At 47.2% G+C, this 12,470-nt stretch overlaps 1 protein-coding gene across 1 annotated transcript in view; it reads right to left on the bottom strand.

Annotated features, from left to right (window-relative positions):
- Nucleotides 1-12,470, bottom strand: part of LOC121726780 (transcription factor Sox-17-alpha-B) — a 108,270-nt gene that overhangs the window by 83,267 nt on the left and 12,533 nt on the right. The gene's annotated exons all lie outside the window — the stretch shown is intronic.

Raw genomic sequence — 12,470 nt, 5'->3', positions numbered from 1 at the left:
GTTTTAGCGTTACTAACACATTTGAAAATCCATTTTATATATATAGACTAGTTGTCCCAGTGAATTTCGTGTGACTTTAAAACCTCCCCTGGACTTCTACGAATATTTTAAGACTAAAATCAGCCCAATCCGTCCAGCCGTTTTCGAGTTTTAGTGCAACTAACACATTTGAAAATCCATTTTTATATATATAGATTATTATCGTTATAAATAGTTAATGGAATCAGGCGTTACTTTGCGGAAATCCATAGTTTAAATTTAGTTTGTTATTATTTTTAGCAATATTCCGCGAAAACAACTTCCACCTTCAAGTAAATGAGTGAGTGTACGCATAGGCATGCGTACAGCACCTCCCTCCTCCCACACTGCCTATGCGTACACTCGCATGCAAGAACTTGCAAACACCACCACCACACAAACATTAATGTTGGCAAAGTATTGGTATATAGTTTTGTAACAAATACGTTTTAAATTCGCCTGGGAAATATAATAATTGTGATGATATATAAATAATAAAGTGACTCAAAGATAAAGTTCACAGAGGTTCATGGAGATGTTGAGGATTGTTAAAACAAGACTATAATAACTAGGCAAAGTCTTTTCTAAATCTACATTCTTAATTATAATAAAATGGTTGTAAAACTATCTCACTTTTTTTTATTTAAGGGGGCAAACGAGCAAACGGGTCACCTGATGGAAAGCAACTTCCATCGCCCATGGACACTCGCAGCATCAGAAGAGCTGCATGTGCCGGCCTTTTAAGAGGAAATAGGGTAATAGGGGAGGGTAGGAAAGGGAATAGGGTAGGGGATTGGGCCTCCGGTAAACTCACTCACTCGGCGAAATACAGCGCACGCGCTGTTTCACGCCGGTTTTCTGTGAGAACGTGGTATTTATCCGGTTGAGCCGGCCCATTCGTGCCGAAGCATGGCAAACTAGATTTTAGTACGAGTTAGCAGCACTGATTCTTGCAAAGAAGTTATTAAAAGTCGTTAGGTATCGCACTTTTGCTTATTTAATGGTACTAGATGAAGCAAGCAACTCCGATGCGTTAAAATAAATTTATCGCGATGGAACCGTACATTTTTCGGAAACAAGTATCCTATGTCCTTTTCCGGGACTCAAAGTATCTGCATACCAAATTTCAGCAAATCGGTTCTGCGGTTTGGGCGTAAAGAGGTAACAGACAGACAGACACACTTTCGCATTTACAATATTAGTATCTATGGATATTAGTATGGAAGTATGGATCTGGATGAGTATTGAATATTGCAATACATGTTTTTTTTTTATTTCAACAGTGCAAATTACACTACTATGTTGAAAAAAGTGTAAAGTTGTACCAGACATCTAGACAAAGGTAGCTACTAGAAGACCATGAATATTGCAGATTAGTAACAGGATCTATTAAGTTGCTAACACTAGAGCAAATGGGCGCAACGGGTGGCGTCGGGTCGGGTAACTCCTAAAGGTGGCTTTCCGATCCTCGCCGCAAGCGACCGCGACCGACAAAAATTCAAATGAAAAACACTTTATGACAAAGGCTATAATAGGTTTCATTCTGTACGCCACTACAAAACCGCGGACAGGGTCGCTAGACCAATGTCGGTAGAAAATTAAACCTGTTTTATTTGAATTTTTGTAGATCGCGGTCGCTACCCGCAGGGATCGGCAAGTCACCTTAACTAGTTATAACATGATCCGAGCGATTTATAGGAATTCTCATGCCGTGCGTGTGTACTGTATACCAGTGTGTAGTGTGTATAGAAACACGGCATTGTGTGTAACAACATCGCGACAGTACTGGGAGTTCTCCTCTAAACAAAACATTTCCGAGAATATACTCTTTAATGTCAATAATTTCACTTTCTAGAGGCTAATTTATATACTAAGTATATAAGAATATTTGACTACACAATGGACTAGGTAATCAGAAGAAGTGCGTTTTATATAGATGTATCATGATATATCCACGGACGTAAAAAAAGTAGATATATCTAAGTCTTTCAACCTTTCGAACTTAAAAAAACAATGTGTACGACAAGCTACCGCTACCGACAACCAAATTAAGACTCAAAAAATGAAAAAGAACATAATACTAATAATTATACCTGGGCGCTCATATTTAATTAGTATTAACGTGACAATATTAATTTATCTTATACATCTCTTTATTTATTTAATAATTATCATCCACTAAGATTAGGATTACAGTAATTGGGGGCGATACCGGTCCGTCCACGTTCGTGTCCCTGGGCGCCTGAGTACGCCACCCCGCCCTTTACACGGAGTCAGGTACTCAGGATGGCTGAACGCCGGTCTTTCCTCTGTCTTTCTTTCTTTTTATTAGTTTACTCTTCCTTTTGCATATTTTATTTTTGTTTTTACTATCTTTTCACCGTTTTTTCTACACTATCTTTCCTTTTATTTTAACTCTTCTATACAATATTGTGTGTTTGCGTGTAAAATTCAGTGAGTGATTGAGAGATGGATGGGCCTGTGGGCCCCCAACCCTAAGCTGGTGACGTCCGGTGATGGGGTGCATTGCGGGTGGGTGACCACGCACTGAGGATGTGGGGCAGACTCACCCCTAATTGATCAATTATGGAAGAGCGTATCTTGAAAAATACTCCCCGGGTGGGTTCTGGTTGTCCGGTGGACGCCAGAGAATCCCACACCTCCTCGAAAGAGGGGGTCTGTCGGACGTATACGGGGCCGGCACAAAATGCGCTGAAGGGTGAGGAGGCCGCTGCGGCGGCGAGTGGAAGTAGTGGCGCGATTTCGCGCGAACGTCCGAAACCGGCGCACCTAACCGCGCCGGTGGCGGATGTAGTAAATATTCCTGGGGGCACCCTTGCCCTCCAAAATGACGACTTCAGGTGCACTACACGGACACCGAATGTGCAAACCAAACGGATGGTTGAATTGGAAGGCAGATCGCGGGCGACGACGCCCGTGTCTTCCCGCAGTAGTAAGTTTTTCGGTTTGGAAGGTAGAACTTCTGCTGAGGAAGAGAGCGGCAATGAGACGACCGGCTCTCAGAGACAAGAGAGGGAGATGGAGCACTCCAGACGTCGCTTCCTTAAGAGGCGCGGAAGTGCAGTCGAAGAAGACTCTGAAAAGGGAAAGGACGTGGTCCCCCTGAGGCATACCAAACGCGGTAGGGGCAGGCCACCCACCACTGGCCAGTACGTAGGTCTCCATCAGAGAAGGGAAGAGCGTAAGGCTAAACAGGCTGAGGCCGAACAGCGCGCATCGGAGATGGCACAGGAGCTTCCGCAGCAACAGTCACACCAGCTGTCGGATGCTTCCTTTTACACGGACGTGACGATGTCAGAAAAGGAAGAAGAGGAACAGGTTACCTCGGCTATACTAGGCTCTACTATCACCAAGAGCCTAGAGGTGATTTCCACGGTAGCCACCAAGTCAAAGAACCTCAGCGGTCAATACGTGAAGCATCTGAAGGATGCTACGAAGGCAATCCGAGATGCGACCGAGGAACTCCTGCAGCGTTCTAAAACGGAGGAGACACAAGCGCTGGAACAGGCCAACAAACGGCTCTCCAGAGAGCTCGGCGAAGTAAAGGCTGAGCTTGCGACCCTCAGAACCGAGCTCCATAAAGTACGACCGCAGATAGACCCGGTGGGGCCCTCACTCGAGGAAATGCTGGAGCGCGCGATCCGAGAGGCGGTCTCACTATCAAGCGCTCGTCTGGATGCGCGACTAGAGGGTCTAGAGGCCCGACTCCTACCGGAGCCGCGCCTGCGTCCCCCACTAGCAGTGGACAGAAAAAAGAATGCGACGCCTGATTTAACACCTGCAGGACCGCCGCAAATAGAGAGACCTGGGCCGGTACCAGAGGTGTCAACACTACAGCCACCACTCAACCCTGGCCCGGCTCAGAAGAAAAGGAAGACGAAGAAATCTGCTGCTGCCATAGAGGCGGCTGCAGCTAAAAAAGACGCCGCATCAACACCAGCGGCGCCACGACCCGCCCCTTCGCAAGAATGGTCGGCGGTAGTAAAGAAGAAGGTAACGGTGCATAAAAGGAAAGAGTCAGGAAGACAACAGAGTGAAGCTCCTAAGAAAAAGAAAAGGAAGAGGAAAGGAAAACTACACGCCTTTAAGACTGCGGCGGTCGTCATAACGCTGCAGCAGGGTGCAAGAGAACGTGGCATGTCTTACAAAGACATATTAGACAGAGCGAAAGGACAAGTGGACCTGTCAGCCATGGAAATCCCAGCTGTCAGATTCAAACAGGCCGTAACGGGAGCCCGATTATATGAGGTCTCAGGTGCGGCCTGTAAAGAAAAGGCAGATGCCCTGGCGGCAAGGCTAAGGGCTGTCTTGGGCGAAGAAGACGTCCGCATCTCCAGACCCCAGAAGTGCGCTGAATTGCGCATTATGGGGCTGGATGATACGGCAACGGCGACGGAAATCGCGGAAGCCATTGCCAGATCTGGCGGTTGCGCTCCGGCAGATATAAAAGTTGGAGAAATCCGACGACAGAGAAATGGACGCGGCTTGTCTTGGGTGAAATGTCCAGTCGATGTCGCAATGAAGGTCTCGGAGCCGACCACGAAGATCTGCGTGGGATGGACGGTGGTGCGGGTGGTGCTCCTGTCTGCACGCCCCATGCGCTGCTACAAGTGCCACGAGACCGGGCACACCCGGGCCACTTGCTCGAAAGAAACCGATCGCAGCCAACTTTGTTTCCGCTGCGGTCAACCAGATCACTCGGCTGCGCAGTGCGTAAACGCACCGCACTGTGTGCTATGTGAAGCGAACGGGAAGCCGGCTGACCACAGCGTCGGCAGTAAACTATGCGGCAAGCCGGCACCTAAAAAGAGGAGGAGCTTTAAAAAGAGTAAGCAGTCCCATCAACCCGTCATTCCACCTACGGCAGGCACTGGGACCGGAGCGGCCCCTATGGAAGCTTCATAACGGCAACCACACATTATCTGCAGGGTAATCTGAACCACTGCGCCCGGGCGCAGGACATTATGGTTCAGAGTATGGCGCAGTGGTCGATTGACCTCGCCTTCATATCGGAACCGTACCGTATCCTTCCCAGAAGCGACTGGATCGGTGACATAGACTCGACGGTTGCTCTGGTCTTCGGTCCCACAATCGGCCCCCTATCCCCGGGGAAAACGACGAGGGGTAGAGGCTTCGTTGTCGCATGTCTGGGGGCCCTCACTGCGGTGGGGGTCTACTTCTCCCCCAATAGACCATTGGCAGACTTCGAAGCCTTTCTCATGCGGCTTACCGCATTTATCAGCGGAGCAACGGGTCCTGTGATTGTCGCCGGAGACTTTAATGCAAAGTCCAGGCTTTGGGGTTCCCCGGCGACGACCGCTAGAGGCCGCGCTGTTGAAAGCTGGATGGCTTCCGTGGGGCTGGTGGTGGCAAATCGAGGCGCTGTCAGTACTTGCGTTCGCCGACAGGGCGAGTCAATCGTTGACTTGACCCTTGTCAGCTCGAACTTTGCCCGTCACATCACCAACTGGCGGGTAGACGAGGAAACGGAAACCTTGTCGGATCACAGGTACATCCGCTTCGACGCTTCTGCACGCGCGTCGGAGTTGGGTCGCCCACTTCCATCCAATGGCGGCCCGAAATGGGCCTTAAGACGGCTGGACCGCGACCTCCTGGAAGAGGCTGCTGCTGTCGCGTCATGGGCGCCGCTCCCCTCGGACGACGTCGATGAATGCGCGGACTGGCTCAATGAGGCATTACGCAACATCTGTGACGCCTCAATGCCACGAGTGAGTCCTTACAAGCCGCGACGCCAAACATACTGGTGGCGCCCTGAACTGCAACATTTGCAGCGGGAGTGCACAGCAGCTAAGCGTCGCTACAAGCGCTACCGTAGACGCCGGATTAGACTACAGCACGTAGAGGACGGCCTATATGACGAGTACCGTGCAGCCTGCGTCGCCCTCCGTGATGGCATACAACAGGCGAAGACGGACTCATGGAATGAGTGGTTACGGACGCTGGAGGAGGATCCCTGGGGCAAGCCCTATAAATGGGTGCGCCAAAAGCTGCGCCCGGCTGCCCCACCGCTCACTCAGAGTCTCCAACCGGATCTCCGCAACAGGGTCATTGCGACCCTATTTCCATCGGGGGCCGAGTGGAGCCCACCCCCAACAATGATCCATCGGGAGGAGACCCTTGACGGCGAAGAGGAGATACCGCCCGTAACCTCGGCGGAGCTGGCGGCGGCGATCCAAAAGATGGCCCGTAAGAACACGGCGCCCGGCCTTGATGGCATTCCAGGACGCGTCTGGGTTCTCGCGATAAAGGAGCTGGAGCCGCAGGTGCTCTCCCTCATGACGAACTGTTTGGTCCAGGGACGAGTACCGCAGCGTTGGAAAACGGGAAAACTGGTGCTCCTGCGGAAAGCCGGGAAGCCGGAAGACCAACCGTCGGCGTACCGACCTATCGTGCTTCTTGACGAAATTTGTAAAGTGCTGGAAAGGATCCTGGCGGCGCGTCTCTCCAAACATCTAGAGAACGTCGGGCCCAATCTGAGCGAAAACCAGTATGGTTTTCGCTCAGGTCGATCCACGATGGGGGCGGTCGCACGGTTGCGTGACATTGTCGAGGAAGAGGTTTCCCGGGGTGGGGTAGTGTTGGCAGTATCACTGGATATCTCCAATGCTTTCAACTCCCTGCCCTGGGAAACCATCAAGGAAGGACTAAGGAGACACGGTGTTGCGAGGTATATGCGCAAGGTTGTCGGCAATTACTTGTCGGATCGCTCCGTGCAGTTTCAAACCCAAGATGGATGGGAGGAAGAAGAGGTGGACTGCGGCGTTCCACAGGGGTCAGCTATTGGACCACCCCTGTGGAACTTAGGATACGACGAAGTGCTCTCTGGCGCCGATATACCAGGCGTCGAGAAAATTTGTTATGCGGATGACACTCTTGCCATCAGCCGCGGCAAGACATATCATGAGGCAGTGGTCCGCGCGACGGCTGGAGTCGCTCAGATCGTCCGTCAGATCCGCGGACTAGGACTGACAGTGGCCCTGGAAAAGTCCGAGGCTATGTGCTTTCACAGGCCCCGGAACCCTCCACCACCCGGACTGGAGATAGTAGTTGGCGGGATCCAGATAAAAGTCACTCCATCTATGACTTACCTGGGTCTCGTCCTGGACGGAAGATGGACTTTTAGGGAGCATTTCAAACAGCTCCAAACGAAGGTGTCAAAATCGGCAGGTGCCCTGGCCTCGCTGCTCCCAAATCTCGGGGGTCCAAGCCTGAGTTGCAGGCGACTTTATTTGGGAGTCGTGCGCTCAATGGCAATGTACGGGGCGCCGATCTGGGCAGACCGATTGCGCAAGGAAAACAGTCTCGCGCTAGGAAGACTACAAAGGGTGATGGCCATCCGGGCAGTCCGCGGCTACCGCACAATCTCCAAAGATGCGGCTTGCCTGCTCGCGGGGGCCATCCCCTGGGATTTGGATGCGCGTGCCCTCGCCGATGTATTCTGGCGTTGCGCTGCGGTCCGCGCGGGGGGCAGCAACCCCCTACCGGATGCCGTACGTCGGTGGAGGAGCGATGCGAGAGACATGGCAATTGATTTGTGGCAAGAGCGGCTAGAAGAGCCGCAAGCCAGCGTGGACTTAGTTCTGGCCATCCGCCCAGTACTCAGACAGTGGCTTGATCGCAAGGATGGAACTCTCTCATTTCGCCTCACACAGGTGCTGACCGGGCACGGGTGCTTCGGTCGGTACCTGTGCGAGATCGTCGGAAGGGAAGAGACCCCAAGATGCCACCACTGTGACGAAGACAGGGACACGACCGAGCACACTGTATCGGTCTGTCCCTCTTGGAATGGACAACGTGCGGCCCTCACGGCCGCCATCGGATATGACACCTCGCTCCCAGCATTGGTTCGCTCGATGCTGGGCAGCAATCAAGGATGGAGGGCGGTTGAAGACTTTGCTGAGCATGTAATGGCTGCCAAAGAGGAGGCCGAGCGCATACGCGAGCGGGAGGCGCTCGACCCTCGAAGACGTAGCCGGCCAAGGCGACGTAGGGTCAATAATGACGACCGAAACGTTCCGCCATAGCCGGGGTGCTCGGGGCATCGGTGTGGGGACGCCGATGTCCATTGTACAGAGCCCCCGAGCGGGTCGCGACGCACTATGTGTTCCAGTGCATCGCGACGTAAATACAGAGGAATGACCTAAACAAGCCCTAGTAGGGTCTCTGTTAGGCCTGGAGGGTGTCTGAACACCCTCGATCAGACGTGTCTGCTGACGACCAGGCAGACGCCCGCTGATAGAACTGCGGTGGCCCCACATTTCCCGTGGTTCTGCGAGTAGCGGCGCAGAAAGGAACACGGTCGGGTTTTAGTGGGTAGAGCTGCGGTCACTTACCATCTCATCGGCCGCAGCGAGTCCCACATACCCCGGTTGTCTTCCCCAGCACTGCCGGGGATGCATAATGGCATTTCCCGACTAAAAAAAAAAAAAAAAAAAAGGATTACAGTAATAAACACACCGGCAAAATTAGAGGAACATAACAAAATTTTCAATTTTTTAAAATTGTTCACTGATTTTTATATATTTATTTATTTATTTATTAATTGATTATTAAAAAATAAATTTTATATAAATTTAGGGCATAAAAACGTGAAAAATAGAAAAAAATCAGCAAAAATCAAAAAATTAAGAAAATTTCAGTAGTAAGTTTTTAAGATAAATTCTCCATTTTTATTAAAGAAATGCCATGTTAAAAGCGTGTAATGCCTTCTATGGATCTCAAGAGGGCCTGGATACGCCATTCCATGCTTGCATTTTAATTGTCAATCATTTCCTGTGGGATATTCTCCTACTCCTCCGCTCGCCAACCTCCAAGCGCCAACTCGAGCTCCTGGACACATTTTGGAGCTGGAGTTTTAACTCGTACCGTTCACCCATTAATGTGCCACACGTCTTCAATCGGATCCACATCCGTAGACCACGCTGGCCTCTCCACCTGGGCTACGCCAGCATCGTTTAGGTAATAATGCCCGATTTTCTTACTCTATGGACGCACATAAAATTGAAATTACTACCTAAAACTGTGTAAAAGGCACACCATGCAGTTCCAGGATGTCGGTGCTATAGCACTGTACTGTCGAAGTACCATCATCTATAATCATCAGCTCCATGCGGGCTCCAAATCATATGCAACTCCAAACCATTACGAAGCCTGCATCATAGGCCACTGTTTCCGGTAAGTTTGATGGCCTGTTGCTTTCCTTATGATTTATCCACATTTTTTATCGCCTGTCAATACAATGTACACAGAATTTGCTCCCATCACTGTACAGCACAAGATTTCACTCACTTGTCTAATTTTGATGTTCACGCGCAAATCTTAGCCTGGCTCTTCGGTGTCCTGTCTCAAGTTTTGGTGCCCTTGCTAGCACTTTTGAGTTTAATTTAACTTCTTTGAGTCTTCTTCTTACTGTACAATCACTTACACGTTCATCTTGGACCTGTTCCGACAGGTTTCGTGTCTGCATAGCAGTTTGAGGTCGATTTCTTAAGTTTTGTTTCCTTACAAAATGGTCATCCTGAACCATTGTCACCCGATATCTGCCTTGTTCTCGTCTCCGAACGTAAGATCCAGTCTCTCTGAAGCGTTGAAAGTTACGATGAACCACGGAAGCCGACACACCTAAGGCCTGACTGACCGAACGGTAGGTGTGACCTTTCTCTATCGTGGTTACAGCTCTAGCTGTCGCAGATGCTGGGAAATCACTAATTTTGTATCTAAGCAATGTGTTCTTCCAAAAACCAAACAATCAAATGAGCTGAGCATACCTTTCACCCCGCTAAAACGCCATTCTTATCAGGAACACTTACAACGTCAATAATCGAAAAACACTTATTAGGGCATAATTGCTATAAAAACCTGTCAACTTGCCAGTTTTGTTCAATATTTTATTTCTTGAATGAGCTTAGAAGCTATAAAAAAGGCTTTCAGACAGCCCGACCCACTTGAGTTCAAGTTTTGGCCCTTTTTACCTATGTTCCCCTAATTTTGCCAGTGTGTGTATGTTGCACAACATTGTCTGACGGCAACTCTTAAAGCATAAAAGCCATTTTTGGGATGGACCCATTGTTCCTCTCAAATTTAATTAATAAGAAAATAGGCTTAACAGTATTTCTTTTTTTTTTCTCGCAGCTACCATAAACCAGTTTCTAATTTAAAACGTATTTAATATTAGTCATATCGTAAATCCTTTATCAGTAAGGACGACGCACTTGCACTCTTGATAGTGATAAGAAAGGCATTTGATAACGCTTTACCTAGATCTAGACAGAGTAGAAATGCAACGAACTCTACCTGAGATAAGATGTAGAGTGTACTAAAGTCCAAACGGCGATTCGAAGCACAAAACCTAATATAAAATTTGCATTAAATTCTATGCCCTGTTATTTTCACTAAATAACAGCAAATATATAATCGGAAAAGCCTACAACAAACTAGACGTGGCCCGCAATTTTTCGCATAGAAATTATTCAGTGTTTAAACTAATGATGCAACGGAAGTGTCTTAGCGGAACCAGAAACGGAAACAGATGTCAAAAGTAAATTTTAGCAGAAACGGAAACGGAAATGGATGCAGAAACGGAACTGTAAATAATATATATAAAAAAACAAATTTACAAAATATAATGTCAATAATTAATGAACATAGCTTGCGATAAGCTCACGGCCACTTTTTTATGGAGTCGGCTAAATATTATACAAAGATCAATTCCTCTCATATCAGGTCATAAAACGAGTCAGAAACAAAACGTATTGAAGTAACCGTCGAGCGATGCTATCACAAAATTATTTCCAATTTCACCGTTTTGCGTCTCCGTTCCGAAATCTTTTTCGTACTTTTTTTCGTGCGATGGCCGTCGCGGGGCTCACTCCCATAAATTATAGTTCGGTAGCTCTTTTAAAGGGGTTTTCTGGCTTTTTATTTTGTTTAGCCCTTTGAAGAATTTATGTCCCAGTCTTACTTAGTAGCGGTCAGCCGAGTTGTCGGGTTTGGCTCGGATGTTTCTTGTATTTCGTCGATATGTGCGCTACGTATATTTGTGTATTCGATGCGGTCCTGATTTTCATATTTAATTCGAATGCTGGGTTAAATTTAAATTTCCCCATTTATTAATTTGTGTGAATATTTAGAAGTACTACAAAAGTTTTATAAACAGTAGATTAGCATATTTTGTTGCTAAAGTTTATTTACGTTTAAAAGAAGTTTTTACAACACGCAGAAAATATAAATGGAAAAGCATGCAAAATTTAAAGCAGGCCAGTTAAAAGTTAATACAATGCTGACTGGTTTTGATAGGACCCTATAGAACCTATTTTATAGGTTCTATAGGGTCCTATCAAAACCGATTGCAATTTACGAAAAGGAAATACATATCGAAGACCATACCTACGGAATAATATTCGAATACTCGGCTTCGCAATATGAATTTTTATGCAGCTTCGATTTGGTCGACGACAAAAAATAATTCGTGGTACGCCGGCATTTTATTATGAAACATACGTTTAGAAGTGTGAGGACGGTTTTTTGACCGCTCCTCAAATCGTGTCATGTGTTGGCAATGAAATGCACGAAATGCTAAAAGTAAAACAGCACCTCGACTTAGTATCAACATGGTAGACAAAACGGATTCCGAATACTGGCAATTGGAATAGTTTTCAGTTTTTTATCTCATTTTAGGCACCGAAGGCATCCTAACGGTATTCACCAGAGACATAACTTCCAGACGGACCGCCAACAAAACTTTTTGCTTATTTTATCTGACCTTACATTGTAGGTTTCGTTTTTGAAATATAACCTAAAGGAATATTTATATCAGGACCAAAATTATTAATATTATTGTTCTATGTTTCAAATATTCATGAATTCATGACCAATTGTGGGCTTTGTGAAAGGTGGATAATTCTATAAATATTATGTTTTATTAATTTTCGACGAAAACAGTTGTTACAATTTTAGATTATGAGGATTATAACTTGAACCTGAACCCTTCTCTGCTATTTCATCATCACCACAATTATATGCCCAAATAATATTTTTTGGTAAATGTGATTACTGATTAAGCATAGAATTTGGAAGTTGGCCATTGACACTTCAGTCTTGATTCGTATAGTTTAACTTTTTGTTCCGAAGTGATAAACTTTTGACAAAATTTAATAGCGTTAATTAAAAGTATTATACTCTTCTAATTACCTTCATCGACAGCGGTAGAATTGACACAAAAACCATACCGGCGACTCTAATTACGTGCAACGTTGGCCGAAATTAAAAAGAAAAGTCGCACAGAAAGAATCCCGCCTATTTTTAAAAATGGAACCTGACGATGATTCGCCTAATTAATAAACCAATCACGTACAGTCGAGACGCGGCGTCGAGGTGCGGCGGACGTGCGGGCGCGGGGGATGAACGCTCGG

The sequence above is a fragment of the Aricia agestis genome, chromosome 1 (genome assembly GCF_905147365.1).
Source record: "Aricia agestis chromosome 1, ilAriAges1.1, whole genome shotgun sequence".
In the NCBI taxonomy this organism is placed as follows: domain Eukaryota; kingdom Metazoa; phylum Arthropoda; class Insecta; order Lepidoptera; family Lycaenidae; genus Aricia; species Aricia agestis.
Note: the sequence above shows the minus strand (reverse complement) of the source record. Positions and strands in the feature narration are given on the sequence as shown.